Genomic DNA, 17978 nt, shown 5'->3' with positions numbered 1-17978 from the left:
ACACATACTTAAAATCTTAAAAATTCATGTAGAAAAACAAGGGGATTTATCTTTCCTAGTTCTTTCACTCGTATTGTATTACTTTTTCTGCACAATTTAGCCTTTTCTAAAGTCCAAGAGGCTGTATGATTACCAATCAAGGTCCAGAGTGAAGACAGGTTTGTAAGTTGAGAAGACTGGTATTCCTCCCTCTATGAACTAGTTTTCAAACCATGAGGGATAAATATTCTAGAACTACGCAGAAATAATTTTCAACTACATTGCTTTGAGACTCACCAGAGTCTCAAAGTGAAGACAGAAATTACTGTCCCCTGATTGCCACTGCTGAAATGGAACAACCCTCTAGCACAATACAGAGAGAATGGTATATCATTTTTTTAACAGTTTTATTGAGATACAATTCACATACTAAAAAAATCACCTATATAAAGTATATGGATCAATGGGGTTTTTTTTAATTATATACCCAGAGTTAGGCAACCATGACCATAACCTAAATTTAGAACATTTTCATCACCTCGAAAGATAACCCATGCCCATTTGCCGTCATTCCCCATATTCCATTCCATCCCATCCCATCCCCCACAGCCCCAAACAACCACAAATTTACTTTTATCTCTGTAGATTTGCATACTCTGGGCATTTCCTAGACATGGAATCATACAATATGTAGTCTTCTGAGACAGAATTCTTTTACTGAACACAATGTTTTCAAGATTCATCCATTTTGTAGCAAGTATCAAGGAAGTAATGTTCTTCCTTGTTATGGCTGAATAATACTCCATTGTATGGCTTTATTGTATCTTGTTTATCCATTCATCAGTTGATGGACAATTGAGTTGATTTCACTTTTTAATGTCTATGAATAATACTGCTGTGGACATTTCTGTACAAATTTTTGTGTACACATATGTCTTCATTCCTAATGAGAATGTACTTAGGAGTAGAATTGCTGGTACATAGGGTAACCCTACATTTAAAATTTTCAAGGACTGACAGGATATTTTCCAAACACTTTTTAGGATTTTCCATATACAAGCTATGTAATTTGCAAACAGAAATAGTTTTACTTCTTCCTTTCCAATTGGATGGCTTTTAATTCCTCTGTTGCCAAATTGCCCTGGCTAGAACCCACGGTACAATGTTGAATAGGAGTCTTGCCAGCAAATACGCTTGTCTTGTTCCTGATCTTAGGGGTAAAATATTTAGGCTTTCACCATGAAGTATGATATTAATTGTGGCCTTACTGGAGATTTCCTTTATCAGATTGAGGAAGTTACCTTCTTTTGAGTGTTTTTATCATGAAATGCTGTTATGTTTTATCAAATGCTTTTTCTCCACCTATTGAGATGATCATATAGTTTCCTGTCCTTTTTTCTATTTGTATGTTGATTTTCTTATGTTAAACCAACCTTGCGTTATTGGGATAAATCCCACTTAATCATGGTGTATAATCCTTTTAAAATCCCCCTCAGGATCTTGTTCACCCAAACTGAAACCACAGCTTTAGGCAGCAGTGTTGTTGCTGACAGACTGCTACTGTTTTCAGTAATATCCTGGGGATATGGTGTTTCCACCAAACTGAGCTCCAAGTTGAATCAAATAGCCATAATACCCTAGAAACAGAGACTTCCCAGGAAGCTGAAAATTTGGAAAAAAATACATTTACTCTGCTCTGGGGACAGAACGTTTAATGGAGCTCCAAAAGATATCAGACCTCATTGGTTACAAGACTACCAACAACTACCATGCCACTGAGTTGGGAAAAGAGAGGGGATGGGAATAGCCCCAAGTTAAAACACCAAAGACCCTCCTGTCTTACCTGAATTCAATAGTTTTTCTTGAATAGATACCTTACAGTTTCTGTGTCTTTGGTTAATTTCCAGAGTTCTGAAATGTTTGTTTTTGGGTTTTTGCCATATTTTCTTCGTTTTTGTGGGAAACTGAGTTCACTAAGGTCACCAATTGATTCACTCTCCACCAATCCAGAAGTTGACCCTCACCTGTGTACCATTGTCTGACTTAAGAGGATAATGTGTTACAACTGGATTCATGATAGCGGTTTTGATTCAGTTCAATGACTTTGCACACTACAGGAATTCAGAGTGGATCTGGACAGGGCCATTTTTCTTAACTCATTCCACAAATATTTATAAAGTATTTACTAAATACCAATTAATAAGACCATATTCCTACCCTCAACAAGGGTAAATTCTCGTTGGAATAAAGGAACTAGCTGTTGTTGAGCATGTACTATTTGCCACTGCCATAAGTCATAGCACTATCTTAGACAGTCGGAAAAGAAAAACTTGATAGACTCCTCAACTAAAAGGCAAATACCTTAAGTTGAGTCATAAAGGGTGAGTAGGACATTTCCAATTGGACCCAGTGCAGGAGAATACTCCTTGGTGGAAAGAACATGGACTTCAGAAAATGAAAGATCATATTCAACAAGGCATTATTGTTGAAGGCCTGATGATTCCTGCCTAGTTAGTGTAACCCAACTCAACACAATGAGGGATAAACATTTTTTTAAAAAACTGAATAACTAAATCTCTACTTGACCTGGATTTTAATCACTGGTAAGAAAAACTTTAGATAACTGAAGGAAATAAAGATAATTTTATCATTATTACATAAACCTAAGAGTTTCATAACAATTAGGAGGCGATGGCTGGCTATTTAATTATGCTGTATAGTCAGAGTCAGCTTTAGAGTCTGTAAGTGTATGAGTCCCTATTTATTTCTGAGAAGTCAAAAATTAAATGAAAACATATTAAACTCCTTGAAAAGGATTAAGTCTGATTTTATTTGAAAAATAATGTGGGCGGAAGAAAAATAAGAAAATCAGTTTGGTTTTGACCTCCCGTCACACACAGTCTGAGCTGTTCCGGTTAACGAAGACATCACCCAGTTGGGAGAAGAGGTGAAAGAAGCTCTTGACCTCGTAGAGCTGGAGTCACTTCATGTGGGAGTAGCAAGGACGATTTCAAAATGCCAAATGTATCTTTGTCATCAGCTCTCATGGCATGGGATGCACCTCAGGGAAGAAAAGAGGATCCTGCAGTCTGGCATTTGGACCAAAGCTGCCTTCGGTAAAAACAAACTAGAACACACGTTGCACAAGACCTGAAATTCATGCTGCAATATTTTCAAGTGCTGCCAGTGCTACTACCCTCTCGCCTCAAATGCGTGAAACCAATTCCAAATCAACAACATTTCAAGGCATGCCAGGGACTGGTAGCAAAGAACACTGTGCTATAATTATGTACAGGAAAAATAAGCCTAGCTAGGGGGAAAAGTCCAAAGACAAAGAAAATGCTTACTGTGTCAGTTAGAACGTCTTTAGTGACAAGCAACAAAACATATAACTATATCAGTCTTAAAGGATAAGGGCATGTATTATGTCACATAACAGGAACCTGGAGAGAGATTGGTCCAGAGTTGATTAATTTAAAGCCAAAATGACATAATCAAGGACCTGAGCGCTGTCTCTCCACTCTGTCATCCTCAGAGTTTTGCTTTCATCTGCAAGTTTGTCACATCAAGATCACAAGATGGCTGCCATCACTGCAGCCATCAGCCCCACAAACAACCACATCCAAAGTCCAGAAGGTGAGTTACTTCACACAAGGACCTATCAGGGAGGGAGAACCAGAGCCGCTGTGTATGACTGCACAGCTTGCACCCCACAGCCACAGAGAGGCAGTCACATAAATCGTAATGAGTATGCCTTACAACCATCTTTTGTAAACAGCTATCATATTGTGAACAGTTACAATAATACTTATTTATCTGAGGCTAAATAAATTCTGATACAATGTTAAGCCTAAGGGTCCTTTCAATCTTTTTAAAGGAGTAAAAATCACGTATGAAGGTTGTGGGTACAAATACATAATTGGTTATTTTAATTTTCACACATTGGTTCTCAGTTTTTCAAACTCAACAATTACAGTGCTTACTTTTTTTCCAAAGGATGTCTGAAAGTAAACAAAATTTGTTCTATAATTTAAAGTAATTTTCTTTTCTATAACCATAATTCTGTATAGCATAAGATTAGAGGCTCCATTTTTCCTAACATGGCATTAAACCACCTTTCAATTGTCACCCTTAAATCAAAAATACTCCTAAATGTCAACTCATGAAAGTCACTCCATTATTCAGGTTGTTCCTAAAGTGATCAGCAGTGGTCTCTGCGAAAGAATACACATTTTGTCTCATAAAAACTAATTTAATGGTGTCAGCCATTCATTTTTTACAGAAAATATTTTCATTCCTGCTGTTATGTAATTTCAATCACAGCCAACTCAAAGTATTTAAACTCAAAGGACATGATGAAATGAGCTATTTATTAACTAGAGTATATTATCAAACCTATTCACGCTTCCCCTAGATTACTAATTTGATGCGTTACTTCAAAAGACAGAGGCATGTAGTTATTGGTGGCTTGTCCAGGACTTAATAAGCACATAAACTTAGACAACCTTGACAATCACTCCAGCTTCATAGAATATAATTTTTATAACTGCTATTTAAGTGCACCCAGCCCTCAGCTTGGCTTGTAGATTTACTTCACAGAGGATGATAACGATCGTGCTGAGTTATAACATCCCAACTATTAAGCTCAGCATCCATGCTTTATTCCTAGTAGACATTAGTGCCCAGGCTAGGTGTGTAGGTTTCTGGCGTGGACACATAGCATAGGATTCCCAACCCATTCAAAAGAGAATGTATTTCATTTCAGGGTTTGTTTTTCGTTTGTTTGTTTTAAGCAAGAAAGAAGTATAAATGAGATGAGCATTGATCCTTGCGTTGGAATATTGGCAAAGATCTCCCATCCACAGGTGGTAAAGAGGGTTAGCAGACCATTCAGTAACAGGAAACCAGAGGAGAAAATTCCAGCAAATGAGCCCAACCAGCATGTTAGTTCATTTCCTCTGTCAGGGCAGAACTTTCAGAAATATTTTTCCACAAAGTATGTGCTCTAAAACTGGCATTCCCATTTCTCTCCCCACCTGCCCTTACTCTAAACATGTAATTTATCATTTTAAAAATAATGCTGCATTGAGAAAACCTAAGGAAGTCTCCAGTATCTTAAAATAACTCTATCTGTGGCAATTACCTGATTTTGAAAGGTCTTACTGTACATTATTCTGTGTCACATAATAGTCATGTTGCTGTATTGATAACAAGCCTTTTCAGAGACTTAATGGCCTTTTCAGAAACTTCCTCCTCATTTGTCTGAGCCACCTGGGGAGAATGTACATTTCCCAATGCCTTTTCCCCATGCCCTGCCATGAAACAAATAGCTTCTGTGGGATCCCACTCAACTTAGAGCTCACCTTTTAATAGGAATGCCAGACTGACTTGGTTTCTACCTGAACCCCAGATATCAGAAGCACTTACTGACGATGTGCTCACATGTATAAGACCCAGAAGTAAAGAGAAGTCCCTGAGATGAGGCCGAGAAGAACTGAGCATCTTGGCCTGCTTTTAACCAGGCTAGTTACCTCCAGATCCGAAATCTTCCGCATCCTAGACAGTGAGATACTTCGTATCTGTCTACCAATTGAGTCCTATTGCTAGGCATATAAAAATTAAAGTCAGGTGTCTCAGGGGAAGTTTGTTTTAGTTTTGACTACTAACCTTCCTTTCTAGCTCACTGGTAACCAGAGTAATGTTTTCAAAGAGAAGTGATCAAAAACACCAAGAAAAGAAAAATATACAAAAAATTAATGATTTATATATGAAGCAAGCTATAATGTGGTAAGATTTTTGAGCAAATGTTGGAGCATTAAAAACAGAGAGAGCAAAAGAGAGAATCCATTTGTCCTTGCTATCATGTTCCTTTGAGAAGCAGAGGTGAGTGTCAATAGATTACATTTCTTTTTCTAAGGGCCCAAACATACTACTTGGCTTTACAGTGACCGACACTTAGATACTCTTAATACTGTCAAACCTGTTATTGGATTTTACTTTTTAGAATCAACCTGTGGGCAAAGCAGAGCAGACTTAATAATAATCATAACTGAAAATAATATCTATACCTGGACCTCTAATGCCACACACGAAAACAAACCAGAAAAAGAAGAGTTGTCTATTTGAGATTTAAAAGACACCATTTGTAAAATTAAAACCAAGTGGCAAACTGATGTGAACTGTATTAAGAACTTCTCTAAATCAAAAAGAAGATTGATAATTGAATAGAAAAGATGGGCAAGGGTTATGAAAAGGCAATATACAGAAGAGAGAAAAAAGAGAAAGATCCTCAGACTCATTGGTAATTATGGAAAGGCAAATTAAAACAATAATAAGATATCGTTTCTGTCCTGTAAGGTTGACAAAAATTAAGATGATTAATGAATGAGCACTCCCATGCACTATGGGTGGACGTGTAAAGTAGGAAAGTCCTCAGAAGAATAATGTCCATACCTTTGGCCCTTCATATCTACATGTAGTAATCCATACTAAAATGTTACTCCATCTGGTAACAAATAGGCTTGTAAAAAGATTGTCATTGCATATTTTCTGACAGTAAAAATTGAAAACAACTTAACTATCCCTTAACAAGAGAATGCTATATGAATTATGGGGCATTCATTAACCTGAGAAGATATTCCTGATATATTACTTAAACAAAAACAAGTAACAGTGCAATGTGTATAATATGACTGCTTTTTCTTTTTAAAAAACTGAACTAATGTGTATATGCATGTTCTAACATGGAAATGTTTCCAATCCCTATTCATCATTTAAAAGAATGTAAGTCGGGGCCTGGCCCAGGGGCATAGTGGTTAAGTTCATGTGCTCTGCTTCAGCAGCCTGGCGTTCACAGGTTCGGATCCTGGACATGGACCTATGCACCATTTCTCAAGCCATGCTGTGGCAGGTGTCCCACATATAAAATAGAGGAAGATGGGCACAGATGTCAGCTCAGGGCCGATCTTCCTCAGCAAAAAGAGGAGGATTGGAGGAGGATGTTAGCTCAAGGCTAATCTTCCTTACCAAAAAAAAAAAAGACCAAGTCATCATGCATTTACTTTTTGTGTTTAAAGATGCGTGAATATATATATATATATATAAACTGGAATGATATAGCCCAAACCAGGGTTATTCTAGATCAGTAAGGAAAGCATCAGAGAGGATCATAATTTTTAACAAGAATGAATTCATTACATTTTTGCATAATAAGTAAAAGATAAAATCTATTCTTTGTAAATATAGACTGATAATAAAGCCATTCTACAAAATAAATGAAATAAACCAAGCCAACCACAGGACCACACCACTCCATCTCCATGCCAGCACTACTTAGCTGGGTTAAGAGTTTGCCACCTTACTGCTTCCTACATCCTAGATCAAAAGTTGAAAATGTAAAGGGTTAGGTCTTTCAAAAATGAATTCCTCCTATTTAAATTCATCAAAAGAAATGGTTATTCTTTTGAATTCATCATTCTTCTTTAAAAATTTTATTTGATTCTCTGGCAAAAAAAAATCATGAACCAAGAGAAGACCAAAATGAAGCAGAATGTATCATTTAATGGGGAAATGAAGGTGAGAATCCTGCGTCAATTAAAAAGCAGCACTTATTACCAGTTAGAGATGATACTGAAACACTAGACTACCAGAAGAAACCACTGCAGTAAAAAGATATACAATTGTTTGTGTTAATTGCTGAGCGTGAATAAGACTTTTGAATATTTTGTGCATAATTTACTTAATAATGAACAAGCTAACTATGCTGTTGGAGCGGAGCGGGGCGCACATCAAATCAGAATAGCAATCTTCTGTGTGATTTTCTCAAGTTTCAAATAGCTCAAAGTGTATCAAAGAATTATAAACAAGTGCACAAATCTGTAATTGGCAGTTTTTAGAACAATGTCAAACTATGATGTGTCTTAACCACAAAATGTCTGGGGATTGATGACTTAAAGAATTATATTCCACAAGCGTGTAATGAAGACTCCTGCACCAGCCAGAGAGGCCTGTAAACTCGCAGAAAATCTACAGTTTCATTCCAGTTAGGACTATTAACTTGACTTCAACTCAGACTATGGTCAGTGGAAAGTTCTTAATATATTTGATTTAATTTTAGCTTAATGAAAATAGCCTTTTATTCAGATTTGAACATGGAGTAGATCATAGAGATATAAGTTACTATCTAAAGACATCATCTGAAGCAGCCTCCTGTATTAAGAAAAAGGAAATGTTTTCATTCCCATTTCACAGATGAAGGAACGAGTTTGAAGAAATTATATGGAAAAAGTAGACTGAAAACCTGATCTTTCTATAAGAGCGTCAGTTCTTCCACTCTACATGTATTCTCTTTCAAAATTCACTCTATGGCACTAATGTGCTTGAGCTGTACTGCTTTAGTTCATGAAAGCATTAATAGAATGAGTTAGTAACGAGCTAGCACATAGGGACAGACATGCAGTTCATTCTATTTGAATTAATTACGACAGCCAGAAGTTTTCCTTTCTAGTCTTCTCAAATCCCTGGACCTAGGGTTCATGTAATGCATCCTGAGCCCTTGTCTTTTGTGTGTATTTCTCTTTTAAAAGAAATCTATAAAATGATTAAGAACAGACTAGTACAAAGACTAACATTAACTCGCCTTTCATCTAGGAGCGTAATGCGTTTCCCCCCTCTCATAACTTTCTGTCTTTGGTTCTTGGAAATGATCTGCTTGTCTAGATACTTTGACTTTATGCTGCCCCATCAGAAAGGGCTGGTTTGGTTTGCTGCTGTGAGGATATACACAGAAATCCCTCAAGCATATTTTGATTATTTCCATTTCTCTTTTTTCAAGTTCTTTTATATATATATATATATATATTTCAATCTTTTCTGGCTAATTCTACATTGTTTAAATGCTTTAACCTCTTAAGAGATTCAAAGGCAGAAAACAGATTCCATTTTACATCAGATCAATGAGAAATCATCTAGATTTGAGCTATAAAAAAAGCACATCGGGTTACTTTTCTACCCTTTTCTTATAACAGCTTCGAGTCCCTGAAGAATGATGATCTCAATTTTTACTGCCTCATGCGCCTATATTACAGAAGTGACTTTAATCTGTGGCTTTGATTAAACAAGGGCAGTTAGAAACTATGACATAAGGCTTGAGAGTCTGAAGCTGCTGAAATCTTGAGCACATTCATCGTGTCCTGAAATAGATCAGCCTACTGCAGATAAAGCTTAGGAGATGTGTCCATCTCCACTTCAGAACTGAATTTAGTGAAACTTGCCTGCTCTTGAGCACTGTTTACTTTTGCTTTTATAGCTCAAATTCTATCAGAATAAAGTTTCTTTAGAATTATGTTGTAGTGATCATTATCTGGGCGTTGGAAATCTGTAGTTATACAAAGAGTTTATTGAAATGGGACCTGACCTTTATGTTCTTCAAATCACTAAAACTTAAAGGAAAAAGTATAGCTACCAAATAATAATTAAGGGTATTATATTCACACATCATCATTCATTTTTCAAGATATGTCTATATTTACTATCCCTACTAACGCCAGGTACCTGAGGGTTACTATAAATATTCGTAAGAACATGATTGCCTTTTGACCTTGTTGTGAATCTTGTCAATTGGCTGTTTTATTGTTTAATTTGAGGGCTGACTCGGGTCTCGAGGATTCGTGAGCTTGTTTTGCAGAAGAAAGAGAATGCCTTCAGGGAGGGTCAATCACCAGACAGCAAGCCACAGCAGCCATTGCAGATTGCCCAGGGGCTTATCAGGAGTGACCCCTTTGTTCCTCTGAAGCTCCTCCTTCCCAGACCCTTAGCTCTATAAAACCCTCCTGCTTTTTCTCTGATTAAGGCAGATTTGAGAGAACCCATGTTCCCACCTTCTCATCTTGGCCAGCTTGAATGGGGCCTCTCTCCATCTCCAAGCACCAAATGTCTCAGTGTGTGGCTTGCTGCGCATTGGGCACACAAACTTGAGATTAAGAAATTCAGTATCATTACTACAATCCCATGACATTAGTAGACTAGGACAGACAGTTCTAAGGTCACATGGATGGTGAAAGAAGAGGTAACTAAAACTCCAGGTTCCTTACTTCTTTTCCTCTCGCAGGGGAGGAAGAGAATTCCTCTACCCATTCTAAGTCCTTCTGGCTGGTCTACGAATTAAATTGACATGAGACAGAATAACAGGAGAAAATCAAACAAAGCTTTATGACACATATACATGGCAGAAACCCAGGAAAACTGAGTAACTCACCAGAATGGCCAAAGCTGCCACCTTAAATATCATCTTCAGCTAAAGAGGAAGCAGGATGTTGGAGGTAGAGGGAATCAGTTATGGGAGAGTACCAGAAAAGCACAGTAAACAAGAGTAAGGTTATGGTGCAGATTTAAGTCCTTGCCCCTTCCTTATTGATAAGAGTTTCTAGAGATAAAGTCATCCCCCTCTTCCTGGTACAGAGCTGGGGGGTCAGGGGGGAAGATATCTCTGCAAATGGAGATTTCCCTTATAAATGTAAATGTCTTTTACAAAGGGTAACTTCTAGTTGTTTTTCAGAGCTTTTCCCGTGTCTGCAGGTTTTAAATGTAACAAGACCAACATAATCCTTATGCCAGAGACACAGTTTGGGGTGGCCAATTCTGATCCCTCACACTCTTCATTATTTTTTTTTTCTTTCTTTGGTTCCCATGTGTCTATGCCTATGTTGGTTCTTTTCTTTTCTTTTCTTTTCTTGGTTCCCATATTGCTATTCCTCATTTGGGTTCCCATATTTCTTTTGCTCAGTGCAGACCAATTAAGGTTAAATTGCCTAATTCAGTGCTTCAATAGAAAGCACTTAATACATAGAGATGAGTTTTAATTGATTATTTAAACAATCAGCAAGATTCATTCACTTTTGCTTATTGTCTGTGTGTCTCTACAAGAATATCTCTAACTGTTCTTTATTTCTGCCTACTGTAAGAGTATCCATCTGAAACAGCAAGAAGGCATGCCTTTATACAGAATACAGCACCCTGAAAAATCCCATTCCATCCTTCAAACAGTATCTTTCAAAAACATTTTTGAAAATATTGTCTTTGTCCTCAGGCAATGGGATTGCACTGAAAATACACTCTTGACTTTTCCAACCAGTTTGGGGTAAGAATTTCCATAACAGACTCTCCACTGAAATATAGACCACATTTTGTCCCAAAATGAACTCTAATTCTATCTACCGTGGAAAATGGAAATTAAAGAGAAGGAAAGAGAGAGAAAGAGAGAAAAAACAGCTTTTAAAAATCCACAAGATTGAAAAACTGAAGTGAAAGAGATAAGATTTTATCTATTGCAAGTCCCAATAAAAGGAGTGGATGTCCACTTGGAATGATTGTGTCTTCAAACACAGGGACTATTTTAATGAACACAAAAGGAACGTCTTGTAGGGGAGGAAGACACAAATCCTCTACCCACTCTAGGTCCTTCTGTCTGGGCTACAAACTAAATTGACATGAGACAGAAAAACAGGAGAAAATCCAACAAAGCTTCACAAAATGTACAAGTCAGGAAAATTGAGCAACTCGCCAAAATTGTGTAGGCTGTTCCCTTAAATACGATCTCCAGCTAAAGACAGAGGAGGGTGTTGGAGGCAATTCACAAGGAAATGGAAAAGCAAATGTTTGGTAGATAAGAATGGGCTTAACAAGGACCCTCACAGTCTATGGATACCCAGAGTTATCTATGGTGATGGCCTAAATGTCTTAAATTTTTTTAGGCAGTTGGGGGCTGATGGGAGGTCAATGTTTCTTTCAGAGTCTTTTGTTCTTAAAAATAATCAAGGTGAAGCAAAGAGACACATTTTGGGGTGGCCAATTCTGATCCCCCATAGTGTTTTCACCTCCTCTTACATCCAAGAGCTGGAAATATTTAGTTTAGGAGAGCTGAGGCGGGTCACACATCACTGAAACTAGAAAATATGCATATGTGCATAAAAATTGGGGATTTACAATGAAATTTACTTTATTCTCTTCTTTGATTTAATATTCACAGATTTTTGTAAGGAACTTGAACACTCTTAGACTTAGAGAAGCAATCCTCCCATTGCACCAAAACCTATAGGACTGTTAAGATTAATTTAAGTCTTTTGGATTATTTAAAGTGGTAGAGAGGAGGAGCTGTACCATGAGCAAACCCTCATCTATAGTTGAACAGCACTTTAATATTTTAACTCTTTTAAATCACACCTTTGCCAATTCTAATCAAGTTACTGTGAACTACTGTAGCCACTGCCTTGACCATGTCCTTCAAAGACAGAAAAGTAACTGTAGCTTTTCAAATAATACCTTCTAATCTGTGCTCTTATTAAATTTACAATTCATTCCAATACTTTTCCATTTAGCATTGACAGAAAACTCTCCCAGGCTTTTCTCTCTTACTACCCTCAGTTTTCTTTCTACTCTTTACACATTCTTATTGAAATATTTTAGCTGTCAAAAGTATCCCCATTAGTGAAGACTTTAATAAAATTAATTATAAATGGTGGCTTGAATAAAAGACTTTTTTTAAAAAAAGAAAAAGGTAGCATTTTCTATTTTACCCTGAATTTAAAGAATCTGCTTCTGTAACAGTGTTTCAGATTTTTGGCAGCTGATCCTCCAGTTACATTTAAAATTTAAAGAGAGAAATATTCATCTTTAATGAGATAGCATGGAAGCCCTTGTGTGTAATCAAAAAGGAATTCATTTGTAAATTTGGAACTTGTTTGACAGACAGGAAAATTTTAACAAAGCAGATTTGACCTATAAAGAAACATCCAATCCTTCAGAACTATTTTCTAAAAATGCTCGGACTGCATTCACTGTAGAGCTCAAGCTTGCCCTGAGCACAGAAACTGAGAATGCTAATCTAATTTACAATTGTAGAGTTTGGGGAAGAAGTTTCACATTTTCTGCTGGAAAATTCACTCCGGGGGTCAGAAGGACCAGATTCTGATCCGTACGCTGTTAAAAAAAAAAAAAAAATCTCTGACATCAGGCAAGTCTCTTCATTGGGCTGGCTCAGTTTCTTTACCAAAAAAAAGGAGAGGCAGATATTCTGCTCTCCACAGTTGCTTCTGGCCCTATCATTCTAATATCATAAATTGTGATGGATGTCCAGTTGTCTCCAGCTCTGGTTATAAATCCACCAAGACCAAATGGGTGAAGTTTTGATAAAAAGCAGTCAGTCCATAAAAGGTATTTAGACCTTCAGGGGCAAATTTCAAAGTAGGAAAGACATATTTAATGTTGGGGGGGTTTTTTCAATGGCCACTCCATTTTTCAACAAGCGCTCCCCCAGGTAATCTATTGAGGATAGAAAGTGGAATAAAACACACATCCTGGTCTTCACAGGTACTGTCTACTACAAAGGAAACAGAAGTGAAAACAAATCATGGCAGCAATATGATAAGTGCTATAACCAAGATGTGAACCAGGAACAGAGATGAAAGCTTTTCTCCCTGAGACAACATGGAAGGCTTTCTAGAAAAGGTGATAGTATTATATCATGATTAAATGTGTGGACTCTGGAGCCAGACAGACTGAGTTCAAATCACGGCTCCACTGTTTATGAGCTGGGTGACGTTGGACTAGTCATTTAACCTCTCTGTGCCTCAGTTTCCTCTTTTTTAAAATGAGGACAATAATAGTACTTATCTCATAGAGTAGTTGTGAGGATTAAATAAATCAAAATATGCACTAGTGCTTAGAACAGTACCTTGTTCACACTAAGCACACAAGTATTAGGTGATATTACTGTTATTTTGAAAAATGATTAGACATTGGCTAGGAAGAAAAATATGAGAGGCATTTTGGGCAGAGGGAGCAACATGTATAAAGTGGGTTTTTATAAAAAGAAAAAGAATGGTGTGTTTAGGAAATTTCAAAGAGTTCCACATGGCTGGAATATTGGGCACAACTGTGGGAATGGGAAAAAAGATGGGCTGCAGGAATGGACAAGGCCATTTCATAAAGGCTTTATAGAACATTGTTTTGGGCATTTAAAATAATTGAGAGATTTAAGAGGTGGAAAATATTTATCTGAGTTCCCGTGAGAGGTCTTATAGGTGCAAGAAATGTAGGTGTACTGCTGATGAGAATGTAACTTGGTCCAGCCACTATGGAAAACAGTGTGGGGATTTCTCAAAAAGTTAAAAATAAAAATACCATATGATCCAGCTATTCCACTTCTGTGTATTTATCCAAAGAACATGAAAGAACTAATTCAAAAAGATGTATGTGCTCCTATGTTCATCGTAGCATTATTTACAATAGCCAAGACTTGGAAACACCTTAAGTGCCCGCCAACAGATGAATAGATAAAGAAGATGGGGTGTGTGTATATATATATACAATGTAATACTACTCAGTCATAAAAATAGATGAAATCTTGCCATTTGGGACAACATAGATGGACCTTGAGGGTATTATGCTAAGTGAAATAAATCAGATGGAGAAAGACAAAACCTTAGGATTTCATTCATGTGTAGAAGACAAAAGAACAGATACAGAGACTAGACGGATAGTTACTAGAGGGAAAAGGGAGTCGGGGCAGGATGAAAGGGGTAAAGGAGGACATTTGTAGAGTGATGGATGGAAACTAAACTTTTGATGGTGAACACTATGTAGTCTATACAGAATTCAAAATATAATGATGTACACCTGAAATTTATATAATGTTATAAACCAACGTTACCGCAATCAAAAAAAAAAATGTAGGTGTTAGACGTAGGAGTTACACCAAGAACTGTAGGTTTTAAATGTAGGAATTTTTTAAATTTTTGTTTTAAAGTTGCAGGTAGGTAATAATTTCAATAGCTTGCACTGATAAGCACATGATTAGATTAGTAGTTTCAATTTTCTGCAACAGTAAAACCTAAATGACTAACTTTGAATTTTAGTATTTTTTGTATTACCCCAAGGCTTCTTTTTTAAATCTCAGAAAAGAAAATTGTGGACAATAGACATTCCCTGTGTTTATGAAATTACAGCAATATTTCATTCATACACTAACTGTATTCCCCATTTATTTTTCCAAGTTTCTTTCTATGGGATTATGAGTGTTAACTACAGAAATATATAGCTTGATATATCAGGAAACCTGTCAAAAATGGCCATAAGAAGAATTCAAACTTAACATAGATCTTAAATAATCATCCAGATATAGACCATTTAAGGAACTGTGAGTTTGTGAGTAGAACTGTGAGATTCATTCTCTATGTGCTAGTTATCATCTTATCAATACTTCAAATCTAGGGCAGGACTAGATCACATTTGATTTTATCACATTTTTACCTAATCAAGAAATAAAAGCATGACCCCCCTGTCTAACACTCATGAAATATTCCAGGAATTCTTGTGATGCATCTGAAAAAATCTTCAAGCCATAAATAAAAATAAACCTTGCTTGGAAGATGGTTAAACACAAAATCAGTACTCCTGAGGGAAGAGAATAAAAGGTCAAATGTCTGTCCAGGTGCTCTGAAATCTGAAAGCCAAGAAGAAAGAGGAAGCAGGTGAATTTTCATGCATATTTGAGATGATGCTACCTAGAACCACTTTAGCAGGCTGTAAAGAAGTCCACACGCCCCCGCCCCAAAAAACCAGCTTGAAAACAGAAGTTGTGTGTTTATGTAAATGTACAAAATCCCTGCTATGTATCAAGTCACTTGGAAAATCCAAGTGAGCCTGTTTCTCTTCACTGTGTCCCCTGCCAGAGAGCAGGATCTTATTTCCATGTGGGTTCTGGGTAATACACAGTTAATAAAAGCTCTATAACGGCCGGTAATCTCTGTTTTGCATGTTTACTACACTCACAAAAAGAAGCTTGGTATTTACCATTCTAAATGCCCAAGATTGTACGTCCACACACTCTTTGCCTTCAAGCAAAAAGAGGAAGATTGGCAACGGATCTTCCTCAGGGCCAATCTTCCTCACCAAAAAAAAAGAATAGGCTTAATAGCAGACTACTGGATTCTCATTCAATCTATTGCACTATGCTCTTTTGATTGAAAGATATGAAGAAAAACTTATATAGATATTTAGTTAGAAAAGGGAAGAATATTTTAATAGCCTTTTCAGATAGTTGTGGACATTGCTTTTTTTGTACTACATCCAAGTTCAATAAATTGTAGTTTCTTACATTTAGTTGCAATGTGAAATTTGGAACCATGTCAATGCACTTTTCATACTCTGTTACATTAAAATCATTGATCTATCTTATGCTTTGAACAGAACTTTTACCCAGGCACAATTTTGTAATATCATACTTTGGTCATTTGGAAAACATTTGTTCATGAATTATGCAGATCTTCCAAATGTTGGTACCTTTTGTCATATAATATCAAAAAACCAAATTCATTAATATATCACCAAGCTTATCAAAGAAGTCTTCAAGCTTTGGGAAACTATCAAGCTCACAGTGACAAATACAAGTTTTCCAAAATTCCAATTTTCACATGAAATCTCAAATTTCATCACTGGTAACAATTGCTGTGAGTTGTTTATTGAGGAAACAGGCTCACTTAATTCATTTTCATAAAAAAGCTGTCCACCAGATGCACAATCTGAATAACCATACTTTGCCCGTCTGTAGTTCTTTCGAGTAAAAATGGTGATCCATGAATAAGTGACTAGTTCAGCTTGCAATTCAAAGAGTCACACAAGTGCTGTTTCTCAAGACAGCCATCACGCTTCAGAATGCAACAGAAGTGCTTAATGCACAATTCCATCTTTCAAAACAAGTACTCAGGGATCAATATTTAATAAAATTAATATTTTTTCCTGCTTCTTTGAGGACAGTCACTTTTCCTTTTAATATCACGTGAATGGTGGAATATATTTTGATGCCGCTGCCTTGATTTATGCGAAGGTATCAGCAGCTTTGTCATTCCTTTTGCACCCTCAGCACAAATACTAGCACCATGAAAATGGCAAATAACATCTTAATATTATTATGAAAGTAGTCTTAACCTCACAAACCCTTTGAAAGGGTCTCAGAGATCCTGCAGACTACAATTTAGGAGCAGCTGTCCTAGTCCTTCTCTTCTTCAAATGATCCATGTGACCTCAAATCTCGCCTAGTTTTCTCCAATATCTCTCCAATTTATAAAGCTCATCAGGTTGAAAATGGTAGCAGCCAATCATAGCTTTCTCTGCTGCCAGAAATTCAGCTAATAGTGGACTTCACCCCACTTGAATTGCTAGAAAGTAGATCATCATCAGACTGACCGATCAATTAGTGGTCAGGGCTATTTGGATCCGTAACACCTACTTCGCAGAAACTACAAAACTAAACTATACCAAGAAAATGATTAATGTTTCCACTTCTGGGTGTACATCCAAAAGAATTGAAAGCAAAATCTTGAAGAAATATTTGCACAGTCATGTTCACAGCAGCACTATTCACAACAGCCGGGAGGTGGAAGCAACCCAAATGCCCATCCACAGAAGAATGGAGAAACAGAATGTGCTATATACATACAACGGAATATTACTCAGCCTTTAAAAGAAAGGAAATCCTGTCACATGCTACCACATGGATGAACCTTGAAGACAGTAAGTGGAGTGAAATAAGCCAGACACAAAAAGACAGATGCTATATGATTCCACTTACATGAGACATCTAAAGTAGTCAAACTCATAGAAACAGTAAGTAGAATAGTGACTACCAAGGGCTGGGGGTAGGAGGAAAAGGGAAGTTATTTAGCGGATGTAAAGTTTCAGATATACAAGATGAAAAAGTTCTTGAGATCCATTTCACAACAGGGTGAGTACAGTTAACACTCCTGAACTGTACACCTAAAAATGATTGAGATGATAAATTGTAAATGTTTTTTACCACAATAAAAAAAAATCAATTATATTTCTATATACCAGCCATACACAAAATAATGCCCATTGTATGTTTCTATCTACATAAAGTACAAAGAGAGGCAAAACTGATCTAAAATGTATAAGAATCTATATTTAGATAGTAAAAGAATAAA

At 36.7% G+C, this 17978-nt stretch overlaps 1 long non-coding RNA gene across 1 annotated transcript in view; it reads right to left on the bottom strand.

The window, feature by feature from the left end:
• Positions 1-2785: 2785 nt before the first annotated feature.
• Positions 2786-17978, bottom strand: part of LOC103559798 (uncharacterized) — a 173812-nt gene continuing 158619 nt past the window's right edge. Inside the window, exon 4 of the long non-coding RNA XR_011526537.1 lies at positions 2786-3090. This is a non-coding gene — a long non-coding RNA (uncharacterized lncRNA). The remainder of the gene's footprint in view (positions 3091-17978) is intronic.

This window comes from Equus przewalskii, chromosome 14, assembly GCF_037783145.1.
Source record: "Equus przewalskii isolate Varuska chromosome 14, EquPr2, whole genome shotgun sequence".
Lineage (NCBI taxonomy): Eukaryota > Metazoa > Chordata > Mammalia > Perissodactyla > Equidae > Equus > Equus przewalskii.
This window is presented reverse-complemented; position numbering and strand designations above follow the sequence as displayed.